We start from the raw sequence: 14,365 nt of genomic DNA, 5'->3' as shown, positions 1-14,365 counted from the left end.
AGAGATATTATAATGAAGCTGTCAAATGTCAATGATAAAGAATCTTACAGGCAGCCAGGGAAAAAAAAAGTGAGCAACCTAAAAGGAACTTAGACTATCAGAAGATTTCCCAGCAGAAACTCTAGTCCAGAAAGGAGTGGACTGACACATTCGAAGTATCAAAAGATAAGACAGCCAAAAATACTCTACCAACAAAGTCTTCCTTCAAAAATGAAGGAGAAATAAAGCTTTTCCAGACCAAGAAAAACTGAGAAAGTTTACCACCATTAGACTTGCCTCACAAGAAATGTTGAAAAGGAGCTCTTCTACCTGAAATGAAAAGACAAAATTACACAAAACTTTGAATAAGATGTTAAACAAACAGAATCAGAAATTTGTAACTCTACTTTAGAATAGGATGCTAAACACTTCACTAAAGCCCTTAATTATAGTTAAAGGGGAAAAACATTAAAAATAACTATAGGGGCACCTGGTAGCTCAGTTAAGCATCCGATTCTTGATTTTGGTTCAAGTCATGATCTCATGGCTTATGAAATTGAGCCTGGGATTCTTGGGATTCTCTCTCCTTCTCTCTATGCCTCTCCTGTGCTCACTCTCTTTCTCTCTCTCTCTCTCTCTCTCTCTCTCTCTCTCAAAATAAATAAATAAACTTTTTAAAAATTTTAATACAATAAAAATACATATTAAAAAATAACTATAGCTACTACAATTTAGCAATGAACTCAAAGCAAAAAAAGGGTAATTCATGATAACAAAAATATAAAAGGGGAGGGGGAAAAAGACAGAACTTGTATAGAGAAATGAAAATAAGTTGCCATCAACAGAAAAAGGACAATTTCATCTATGAGATGCTTTATAAAAACTTCATAGTAACCACAAAACAAAAATCTAGAGGAAAGACAAGAAACATAAAAAATGGGGAACTGAGAAAATCATCATAGAAAACACACTCATGAAGGAAGACTTAACAAGGTAGATAGAAACACAAGGAAAAAGAAACAATGGCGATACAAAACAACGAAAAAACAAAAGACAAATGGCAGTAGTAAGTCCTCATACATCAGTAATCACTCTAAATCTAAATGAATTGAAGACATCCATCAAAAGGCAAAGTGCCCAGATGTAGACTTTAAAAGACTCAAATATGTGCTACCCTCAAGAGACTCATCATGCTTTCCCAAAGATACACAGACTCAAAGTGAAGGGGTGGAAGATGATACTCCAAGCAGATGGAAACCAAAAGAAAGTGGGTGAGGCCATATTTATAGCAGACAAAATAGACTTCAAGCCAAAAATGGTAACAAAAGACCAAGAAGGTCATTTTATAATGATAAAGAGGTCAATATATCAGGAAGATATAATGATCATAAATATATAATCTCCCAACATTGAACACTGAAATTTATTAAGCCAATACTAACAGATCTTAATAGAGAAACAGACAACAATATAATAACAGTAGGGGACTTTTATACCTTACTATCAATAATGGATAGATCATCCAGACAGAAAATAGGCAAGGAAATGTTGAAATTGACCACATTTTAGAATAAATGAAGTTAACAGACATATACAGAATATTCCATCCAATAGTAGCAGAATGCACATTTTTCTCAAATGCATGTAAAATATTTTCCAGGAAATATCATATGGTAGGCCACAAAACTAATCTTAGCAAATTTAAGAAGACTGAAATCATACCAACTATCTTCTCTGACCAGAATGGCATGAAATTAGAAATCAACAAGATAATCTTCAACTATGTAGAATCTAAACAACACACTTTTAAACACCCAATGGGTCAAAGAAATTAAAAGGGAAATAAAAATTATCTTGAAACAAATTGAAAATACAACATATCAAATTTTGTGGGATGCAGCAAAATCAGTTCTGAGAGCAAAGTTTATAGCAGTAAATGCATTTATTAAGAAATTAGTCTCAAATAAACAACCTAACTTTATACCTCACACAACTAGAAAAAGAGGAACAAATTATGCCCAAAGTTAGCACAAGGAAAGAAATAATAATAAAACTCATGGTGGAATTAAATAGAGACCAGAAAAACATTAAAAGGATCAATGAGACTAAAAACTGGTTCTTCAAAAAAATAAACAAAAATGGCAAGTCTTTATAGATGGAGAAAAGAAGAGAAAACCCAAAATTAGAAATGAAAGAGGATAGGGGCGCCTGGGTGGCTCAGTCGGTTAAGTGTCCAACTTCAGCTCAGGTCGTGATCTCGCGGTTTGTGGGTTCAAGCCTCATGTCAGGCTCTGCGCTGACAGCTCAGAGCCTGGAGCTTGCTTCGGATGCTGTGTCTCCCTCTTTCTCTGCCCCTCCCCCACTGAAGCTCTGTCTCTCTGTCTCTCTCTCAAAATAAATAAACATTAAATTTTAAAAAAAAAGAAATGAAAGGATATATTATAACTGATACTACAAAAACACAAAGTTATAAGAGACTGCTATGAACAAGTATATTCCAAAAAATTACATAACCTAGAGGAAATGGATACATTTTTAGAAACACATAACCTACCAAGACTAAATCAGAGTCATTTTATATATATACATATATATATGTGTGTGTGTATATATATATGTATATATGTAATTCAGCCATAAAAAAGAATGAATGTTGCCATCTGCAACAACATGGAGCTAGAGAATATGATGTTAAGCAAAATAAGGCAGTCAGAGAAAGACAAATACCATATGATTTCACTCATGTGGAATTCAAAAAACAAATGAGCAAAGGAAAAAGAGGGAGAGAGAGACAAACCAAGAAACAGACTCTTAACTATAGAGAACAAACTGATGGCTTCCAGAGGGAAGGTGGGTGAGGGGATGGGTGAAATAGATGATGGGGATTAAGAGGACACTTATCATGATGAGCACTGAGTGATGTATAAAATTGAATTACTATATTGTACACCCGAAACTAATATAACACTGTATGTTAACTATACTGGAATTAAAATTTAAAACTTAATAAAAAAACTCAAACAACAAGCAAAAAATTGAGTCAGTAATAAAAACAATCCCAACAAAGAAAACTCCAGGCCAGAAGCTTCACAGGTAAATTTCACCAAATATTTAAATTAGAATTAATATCAATCCTCTTCCAAACTATCAAGAAAGAGGGAACAATTTCAAACTCGTTCTACAAAACCAGTATTACCTTGACACCAAAACCAGATAAGGATATCACAAGAAAACTCATAGGTCAATATCCTTGATGAATATAGATGCAAAACTTCTCAACAAAATATGAGCAAACTGAATTCAGGAATACATATAAAGGATTATATAGCATAACCACTGCGTGAGATTTATTCCTGGGTGCAAGAATGGTTCAGTATACAAAAATCAATAAATGTAATTCATTACATCAATAAAATGACAGATAAAAATCAAATGATCACATCATGTCAGTAGACTCAGAGAAAGCATCTGGCAAAATAAAACATCCTTTCATGATACAAATCCTTAACATATTGGGAATTGAAGAAACATACTTCAATATAATAAAGACTATATGCAACAAACTCACAGCTAACATTATTTTCAAAGGATTTCCCCTAAGATAGGTACAAGACAGTGTTACTGCTCTTACTATGATATAGTACTGGAAGTTCCAGCTATAGCAATAAAAGGCATCTAAATTATGAAGGAAGAAGTTAAATTTTGGCTATTTGCTGATAATGTAATTTTATATATAGAAAATCTCCAAGAGTCAATCAAAAAATGGGTAGAATCCATCAGTGATTCCAGCAAAGTGGCAGGTTTCAAAATCAACTTACAGAAAACAGTGTCATTCCTTTACACTAATGATAAAGCATGAGAAAAGAAATAAAGCCAGAGGTATCACACTTCTTGATTTCAAACTATACTACAAAGCCATAGTAATAAAAACAGCAAAGTACTGGCAAACAAAACAAAACAAAAGAAAAAAACTAGACACACAGACCAAGGGAATAGAACAGAGAGCCCAGGATTAAATCCCAGTATTTATCGTCAACTAATATTCAACAGGAAAGTTAAGAGTCCCTAATGAGAGAAGGATAGTCTGTTCCACAAATGGTGCTGGGAAAACTAGAGGAACACATGCAGAGCAACAAAGTTGGATCTCACACCACTTACAAAAATTAACTCAAAATGGATCAAAGACTTAAAAATAAGACCTGATATCATAAAACACCTAGAAGAACCATGGGGAAGAAGCTCATCAATATTGGTCTTGGCAATGGCTTTTTGGAAATATTGCCGAAAATACAAACAACAAAACCAAAAATCAACAAATAGGATTATATCAAACTCAAAGCTTCTATACAGTAAAAGAAACAATAAAATGAAATAGTAGCCTACCTAATGGAAAAAAAAAAAGTTTTGTAAACTATACATTGAATAACGGGTTAATATCCAAAATATATAAAAAACTAACACAACTTAATTTTAAAAACCTGTTTCTTTTTATTTTTATATTATTTTTTTAAAGTAGACTTCACATGTAGTGTGGAGCCCAACATAGGGCTTGAACTCACCAGCCAGATATCAAGACCTGAGCTGAGATCAAGAGTTGAATGCCTAACTGTCTAAGCCACCCAGGCACCCTGAAAAAAGACAAAAACAAAAAACCCTGTTTTTTTTTTAAAATGGGCAGAACTAAACAGACATTTTCCCAAAGACTTAAAAATGGCCAACAGACACATGAAAAGATGCTCAACACCACTAGTCATCATGGAAATGCAAATCAAAGCCATAATGAGATATCACCTCATACCTGCTAAAATGGCTATCATCAAGAAGACAAGACAGCTGGGAAGGATGTGGTGATAAGGAAACTCTTATACACTATTGGTGGGAATGTAAATTAGTCCAACCACTATGGAAACCAATATGGACACTCCTCAAAAACTTAAAAATATATCATATGATCTAACAATCCCACTGCTGCGTATATAACCAAAGAAAATAGAATCAGTATTTCAAAGACATAGCTACTCTCGTGTTTATTGCAGCATTCTTCACAATAGTCACAATAAGGAAACAACCCAAATGCCCATCAATGAATGAATATAAATATGTGATATATATCCCCCCCCAAATAATTCACCCAAGTTATCCTGCCATTTGAGACAACATGGATGGACGTTCAGCATATTATGCTAAGTAAGATAAGTCAGACTTAAGTACTGATGATATCTCTTGTATGTAGAATCTTAAAAGAGTCAAGCCTTTAAAAAAATAAAACCAGAAAGTAAAATAGTGGTTTCCAGGCTATAGGTGTAGGGAAATAAGATTGATGGTGATTGAGGATACAAAATTGTATTGAGTAGTAAATAAGCCATAAGATACCTGAGGCACAGTATAAGGAATACAGTCAATACTGTATTATAATGATGTAATGTCATAAACACGCTTCAATGGGAATCACGTTACAATATACTAATGTATCAAAGTAACATACTGTACACTTTAAATTTAGAAATTGTAACATCAAATTTATCAAATAAATGAATACAAATAGACCCCATACACTATTCACCTAAATAATGAAATGATGTAAGCCTAAGTTATTAAATAAAATATATGTTATCACTCTCTTGGCAAGTATACCTTCATGATAATAAGATCTTTAAAAATATTAAAATTATTGCCTGAATTGAGATGCAGTGGTAGATGAGTAGTAAAATGAAAACATAAGTAACTCAGTCATGTTCACATATTTATTCACAAAATCTATCTTTTGCCTTCATATCAACAAAATCACTAATTATGTGATTACAATCAAGATTTTCCACATAATTTTGTTTTATTGAGAATAATGCCGAATTAGACCATCTTTCTAGGCACTGTTGTGCTTGGAGAGTTTTTCAATTTTGAGAATTGCATTCACTCAGGCAGCTGCAACTGTCAATAAAATTCTTAAAGTGATATTTAAACTCAGGATAAAACCACAGTTTCTACATATCCAATTGCAAAGGGATACTGAATATGAAAAATACATGGGAAATACTACAAAATATGCTTAATTTCATCATGTACATTGTTATTACATGTACTACAAATCTCATATCTTTTAAAGAAATATCTGGATCTGTACAACATTCCCATTATGTTAATAATTTCATTTTGATGTTATCATTTTACATGGTTTTAATTTATTTCATTAGTTTTATATTTATCTGACATATTCAGACATTCCAGCCTCAAATTCCAGATATCCATGCTTACACTAAAGTAAAAATTAAAAAAAAAATCATTATGTTTGGCTGGATATTGGACATCTGTATTTTTATTTTTTTAATTTTTACTTATTTTTGAGAGAGGGCGAGAGAGTGTGAGTGGGGGAAGGGCAGAGAGATAGGGAGACAGAGGATCCAAAGAAGCAGTCCCAGTGCTGACAGCAGACAGCCCGATGTGGGGCTCGAACTCACAAACTGCGAAATCATGACCTGAGCCAAAGTCAGAGTCTCAACGGACTGAGCCACCCAGACACCCCTGGACATTTGTACTTTTACATCAGACCAATGTTTTATACTGGCTATTACTTTTGTTGATTGAACACTACTAATTTTCTGCTATTTCTTCATATTTGTTTTAATTCTAGTAACTGCGTCATGTGTACATTTCTCTGTAATAGTAATTTTTTATATTCTCTTCATAAAGAACCTAAATGCTTCCATCACAAATAACTTCACTGCCAAAAGCTGGTCTTAGAGATTGGCTACAAAACATGGGACAGTGGTGACAAGGTATACATAATGTTTGAACTTAAAGCAAGGGCTAGTTTCTAAATATTTCTTCTTCATTCAATGAAAAAAAATCACATCATTAAACTGAATCAGGTTTTTTTCTAAAAACAACCCTCCAGACAACAAGGGCTGAAAGTCATTCTCCAGGATCAGCTTCCAAAAGACAGTAGAGATTCGCAAGACAGACATCTTTTTCATCCAATTTGCTGGCTCTGGGAAGGCATTTTCTTCATCATCTCACAGCTGACAGGATTGCATTTGTTACTTCTGGGTTAGGAATTTGATGTGAATACTTTTGTCATTTATTCTCATTATTTCGATCAGTAATTCAAGCTTCATTTAGTAAAGATTATAATTTCATGGAATTTATCAGACCTGACAACGTAGTAGATTTCATGAGAATCGTTTTCTTGCTTATTTTCATTATTTTGGTCAGTGGTAAATATCTAAACAATTGGCAATGGCTTGTTTCTCCTTTTTGGTCGGTAACTAAATCTGAAAAAATGTGTAATGCACTCTGCCAATTGTATATGGATCATGCTCGACAGAAGCCTATTCTTCCATGGTTTGGAGATTTAAAATGTTCAAGCGGATTCTTTTGAACTTTTCTGTTTTTCTGCTGTTTTTCTCCCCTTTCCTGAGCTTAATTTTTACATCTTCTTTTCTAGCCCTATCTTGACATACACTTATTCTCAGTGATCTAAATAATTTCTTAAAATGTAATTGTATCCAAAGACTATAAAATTCAAACATAGAAACATAAAAGTATGGGTTAAATGTAAAAAAACTGAATAAATTATTTTTCATGTATATTTTGACAAAAAGAATTTTTCTAAAAGAGTCTGAACTAAGATGGCACAGGAGATACCAGCCTTCAACCCCCTGACCAAAAAAAAAAAACCCAAAAAACAATTAGACAGCTATTCACAAGTGAAAATAGCCTCAGGAGGGCTCAAGAATCCAATTAAGATCCTACAGCCACACAGTGAAGCAAGAGAAAAAGAATAACTGTGCAGAAAGGATTGCTGGGAAGATCAGCTTAGCAGAGATGTCTGAAAGAGGGGAGCAACGAAGAAGAAAGCGGGGCTGACAATACCAGCCATTCAGCAGGTGCCATTTTGAGGGACAGTGGCCTGGCCCGTGAAGGGCCCTGGGTAGCCTCTGCGGCTGAAGGCCTCGACAGCCCCCCAGCAGCTGCAGACTCCCTGGCGCTTGCCTAGTGGAGGATGCTTGCATGCGTAGTCCCCTGGGGAAAAGACATTACTGCCCCCCACCCCCAAAGGAGCCTCTGTTGCACTACCCCAGAACCAGAGCTGCCGACACCCCCAGCCGGTCCACACGACGAACCCCAGGGCCATGACTGCTCCGCTTCTGCCTGTGCTCTGCGCTCTGGCCCCGTGGCCACTGTGTTCGCCTGTGCTCCGCACGTCAGCCCTGCACCCAGGTCTTAGGCACCAGATCCAGCACCACTGCGGGCTAGCCAGCACCCCGGATGCCAGAGCCGTTACCTCTCAGTGTGCACCGGGCTCTAGACCCCAGTTCCACGGCTGCTTTGCAAGCGCCCATTTCTCAAGCACCAGAGCCGCTCACTGTACACTAGCCAGTGCCCTAGATGCCAGAGCTGCTACTGGCCACAAGTGCCCGTGGCACCCAAGTATCAGACATCAGTGTCATCACCACTATGAGGACAGCCACACGCCAGACAAAACACCAAGTGGGACCCCCTCAGCCACAACATTCCCTACAGAAGAAAGGGCTGTAAGGTGGTCCCAGAAGACTTTGCCACCAAAGATCTCAACAGCCCTCACCTCTGTGGACACCAGAAGGACCCCTGCAATTTTCACCAACACTGACCTCAGCTGAGAGAGCTGCATAGAAACGACACCCCTGAGCCTTCCCCAGAGACAGAACCACTGCATCCAACCCAGCCAGCACCCTCTCCCCCACGCGCAGGTGAAGGTCTTTCTGCACTAAAACCAATCTCTAACGTCTGAAAGAGGGGACTGCTCCAGAAAATTTGCAGACGTCAATGCAAGGCTATAAGAAATGCCAAAAAATCAAGGAAAGGTAACACACCAAAAGAACATATAATTTTCCAATAGCTGACCCCAAAGAAATAGAGATATATGAATTTCTGGAAAATTATTCAAAATAATTGTTTAAGGGAGCTCAGAGAGCTACAAGAGAACACAGACAACTCAATAAGAAAAAAATAAATGAATAAAATGACAAGTTTACAGAGATATAGAAATTATAAAAAAAAGAACTAAACACAAATTCTGAAACTGATGAATAAAATAAATGAAATGAAAAATGCAATAAAGAACATTTACAGAAGACTTAAGCAGAAGAAAGAATCTGTGAAAACAAGTCATATGATATTATCTAGTAAGAGGAGAAAATAGAAAGAAGAATGAAAGAAGCCCCTCAAAAAGTTAAAATAGAACTACCCTATAATCCAGCAATTGCACTACTAGGTATTTACCCAAAGAATATAAAAATAGTAATTCAAAGGGATACATGCACCCCAATATTTACAGCAGTATTATCTACAGTAGCCTAATTATGGAAACAGCTCAAGTGTTCATCTGATGAATGGATAAAAAAGTAGTGATGATGATGATGATGTTATGTGTGTGTGCGTGTGTGTGATGGAATATTACTCAGCCATAAAAAAGGAATGAAATCTTGCCATTTGCAATGACATGGATGGAGCTAGAGAATACTATGCTAAGTAAAATAAGTCAGTCAGAGAAGGACAAATATATAATTTACTCATATTTGGAATTTAAGAAACAAAACAAATGAGCAAAGGTAAAATAGAGGCAAACCAAGAAACAGACTCTTAACTATAGAGAACAGAGAAGGCAGGTGAGTGGGGGGTGGGTGAAACAGGTGATGGGGATTAAGGAGGGCACTTGTGATGACCACCGGGTGTCATACGGAAGTGTTGAATCACTATATTGTACACCTGAAACTAATATGACACTGTAGGTTAACTAACTGGAATTTAAATAAAAACTTTTTAAAAAAATGAAAAAGAGTGCAGAAAGCCTACATGAATTATGGAACACCACCAGACAAAACAATATTCATATTATGGAAGTCTTAGGAGAAGGGAGAGGAAAAGGGGCAGAAAGCTTACTTAAAAATATAACGGCTGAAAACTTCCCAGATCTGGGAAGAAATATAAACACCTACACACATAAAGCTTGTAAGTCCCAAACAGGACTTCCCTAAGATGCATTCTAATAAAAGTGTCAAAATCAAAGGTAAAGAATTTTGAAAGCAGCAAGAGGAAAAAAAAAAACATCTCAAACAAGGGAACCCTCAGAATGCCATGGCAAGATTGCTCAGGAGAAATCCTGCAGGCCAGGAGAGAGTAAGATGATACATTCAAAGTGCTGTAAGAAAAAAGTGCCAAACAAGAATTCTGTATTTGCAAAGTTGAACTTCAAAACTGAAGGAGAGATAAAGCTTTTTCCAGACAAACAAAAGCTAATAGAGTTCATCACCACTAGATCTGCCTTACAAGAAATGCTAAAAGGAGTCCTTCAAGCTGTAACGAAAGGATGCTAATTAGCAAAATAAAAGTATGCGAAAGTATAAAACTCACTGATAAATGTAAGTATATAGTCAAATTCAGAATAATGGCAGTGAGGAAATCACTTTAGTATGAATATTAAAGAACAAAAATATGGAAAATCATAGCTACAGCAATTTGTTAATGGATACACGTTACATCAGAAATATAAATGTTGTGGGTGAGAGTACAAAAGTAGAGTTTTTGTAAGTGATCAATGTTGTTAGAAGTGTGAAACAGACTGTTATATTTTATGTGCACCTCATTGGCATTAGGTACCCAAAACAAAAACTTAGAGTAGATACACAAAAGAAAAATAGAAAGGAATCAAAGCATTCCACTATGTAAAATTATCAAATCACAAAGGAAAAAAGGGGAAAAAAGGGACTATAAAACATCCAGGAAATGATAAACAAGTACACAATAGTGGCTCCTTAGGTATCAATAATTATTTTAAATGTAAATGCATTAAATTCTCCAATCCAAAGACAAAGATTGACTGAAAGGACTAATAAAGAGAGACTCAACTATACGCCACCTGCAAGAGACTCATTTCAGCTTTAAATATACACACAAGCTCAAAGTAAAGGGTTAGAAAAAGGTATTCCACACAAATGGAAACCAAAACAGAGCAGGGGCAGCTATACTTACAAACAAAATAGACTTCAAGTCAAAAACTATAGCAAGAGATGAAAAAGTTCAGTATATAATAATAAAATGGTCAATTCATCAAGAGGATATACAATTGTAAATATACATGCATCCAACATTGGAGCAACTAAATACATTAAGCAAATATTTACAAATCTGAAGGCAGAAATAGACGGCAATGCAATAATGGGGAACTTCTATACCCCACTTTTAACAATGGATAGGTCATACAACAAAATAAATAAGAAAATATTAGACTTGAACTACTTTAGCCTGACAGACCTAACAGACATATATGTAACATTGCATCCAACAGCAGCGAAATACACATTCTTCTCAAGCACACATGGAACATTATCTAGGGGAGATCACATGTTAGGTCACAAAACAAGTCTTCACACATTTAAGAAGACTGAAATCATACCAAGTATCTTTTCTGCCCACAATGGAATGAAAGTGGAAACCAATAATAGAAAGAAAACTGGAAAATGCAAAAATATGTGGAAATTAAATAACACACACCTGGACAACCATTGGATCAAAAAATTTAAAAGAGAAATAAGAAAGGATATCTTGAAACAAATGAAAATTGAAACATAACACACCAAAACTTTGGCAGTGCAACAAAAGCAGCTCTAAGAGGGAAGTTGACAAAAATATGTACCTACGTTAATAAAAAATAAATATCTTAAGTTACCTGGCTTTATACTTATAAGAACTATAAAAAGAATAAACTAAGCCCAAAGTTAGCATAGGAAGGAAATAGCAAAGATCAGAGCATAAATAAATAATATGGAAACTAGAAAACAATGAAAAAGGTCAACAAAACTAAGAGCTAGGTTTGGGAAAGACTGACAAATCTATAAGTAGACTAAGAAAAAAATTAAAAAGAAGACCCAAATAAATAAAATCAGGTATTAAAGAGGAACATGACAACTGTTAGCACAGAAATACAAAGAATCATAAGAGACTACTATGAATGAACCCTTATACACCAGCACACTGGCTAACTTAGATGACATGGATAAGTTCCTAAAAATACACAACCCAGCATGACTGAATCAAAACGAAATGGATAAATCTGAAGACATATTACTTGTAAGGAGATTGAGTCAGTAATCAGAAACACCCAACAAAGACAAGCCCAGGACCAGATGGCTTCAGTGGTGAATCCTACGAAATATTTAAAGACAAATTAATGCCAACCCTCCTTAAACTCCTCCAAAAAAATGAAGCAGAAGGAACATGTCCAACATCATTTTACAAGGCATTACTCTCCTGCCAAGCAAGAAAACGACACAAGAAAAGAACATTACAGGTCAGTATCTCTAATGAACATAAATGCGTAAATCCTCCACAAAATACTCGCAAACTAAATTCAACAGCCCAATGAAAGGCTCATGTGCCATGATCAAGGGAGGTTTATCCCTAGGATGCAAAGAAGGCTTCATATACACAAACCAATAAATACGATATGCCACATTAACAGAATGAAAGATAAAAATCATTCGATCATTTCAATAGATGCAGAAAAAAACATTTGACAAAATTCAACATTCTTTCATGATAAAAACTTTAACAATGTGGGCTTAAAAGGAACATATCTCAACATAATAAAAGTCATATATGACAAGTCCACAATTAATGTCATACTTGATGATGAAAGGTGAAAGCTTTTCTCTAAGATTAAGAGCAAGGCAAGCATGCCCACTCTCACCATTTCTATTGAACATTGTACTGAAAGTCTAGCCAGAAAAATTAGGCAAGAAAAAAAACCAAACAATAAAAGGCATCCAAATCAGAAAAGAAGAAGTAGAATTGTTTCTGCTTGCAGATGACATGATCTTATAAACAGAAAACTTTAATAAATTCAGTATAGTTGCAGGATACAAAATCAACATAGAAAAATCTGTTGCTTTTCTATACCCAATAACGATCTGAAAGAGAAATTAAGAAAGCAATCCAATTTACAAATTGCATCAAAAAGAATAAAATACTTGGGAATAAATTTAACCATGAAGATGAAAAACCTGTACAGTGAAAACTATACATTAATTAAAGAAATTAAAGATACAAATAAAGATGTTTTGTGTTCAGAGACTGGAATAATTAATATTGTTTCACTATCCATACTACCCAACATGATACACAGATTCAATGCAATCTCTATCAAAACTATAATGGCACTTTTCAGAGGAATAGAAAAACCTATTTGTAAATCCTCAAATTCATATGGAACCATGAAAGACCCTAGATACCCAAACAATCCTGAGAAAGAACATGGCTGGAGAAATCACACCTGATTTCAAACTATAGGGTTGACCCTTCAACAATACAGTTTTGGACTGCATGAGTCCACTTACATGTGGATTTTTTTTCAATAAATATATATACGGTAACATAAGTGCATTTTCTCTTCCTTATTTTCTTAATAACATTTTCTTTTCTCTATCTTATGTTATTATAAGAATAGTATATATAATACATATATCATGCAAAATGTGTTAGTGGACTGCTTATGTTATTGGTAAGGGTTCCGGTCAACAGTAGGCTATTAGTAGTTGAGTTTTGGGGAAGTCAAAAGTTATACACAAATTTTCAACCAAATGAGGGGTTGGTGCCCCTAACCACTGTGTTGTTCAAGGGCCAACTGGATTATAAAACTATGAATCAAACCAGTACGATACTGGCATTCAAAGAGATACATAGACCAATGGAAGTGAATAGACAGTCCAGAAATATGGTCAACTAGTCTTTGACAAGAGTGCCAAGAATGCACAAGGGGGAAAGGATACTTTTTTTCAATAAATGGTGCTGAGAAAACTGGATAACCACATGCAAAAGAATAAAACTGGACCTCTATCTTCCACCACTCTCAAAAATTAACTAAATGTATTTTAAAGATTCAAATGGAAGAACTGAGACCTTAAATCTCCTAAAAGGTAACATAGGGAAAATGCCTCTTGGTATTGGCCTTGGCAAAAATTTATTTGGATTTGACTTCAAGAGCAAAAAACAACAAAGGCAAAAATAAATGAATGGGAATATATGAAGCTAGCCATCTGCATAGCAAAGGAAACCATTCACAAAATGAAAAGGCAACCTACAGAATAGGAAAAAAGTATTTGCAAACCATATATCTGATAAGAGGGTAATATCTAAAATATACTGGGAGCTCATACAACTGAATAACTAATAAGAGCTTCCAACTCTGGATTTTGGCTCCGGTCATGATCTTGCAGTTCATGGGATCAAGCCCAGGTCATGATCTCGTGCTTTGTGGGTTCCAGACCCGCATCGGGCTCTGTGCTGACAGCACTGGTCCTGCTTCTTTGGATCCTCTGTCTCCCTATCTCTGTGCCCCTCTCTCACTCACACT

The sequence above is a fragment of the Lynx canadensis genome, chromosome F2, assembly GCF_007474595.2.
Source record: "Lynx canadensis isolate LIC74 chromosome F2, mLynCan4.pri.v2, whole genome shotgun sequence".
Classification (NCBI taxonomy): domain Eukaryota; kingdom Metazoa; phylum Chordata; class Mammalia; order Carnivora; family Felidae; genus Lynx; species Lynx canadensis.
Note: the sequence above shows the minus strand (reverse complement) of the source record.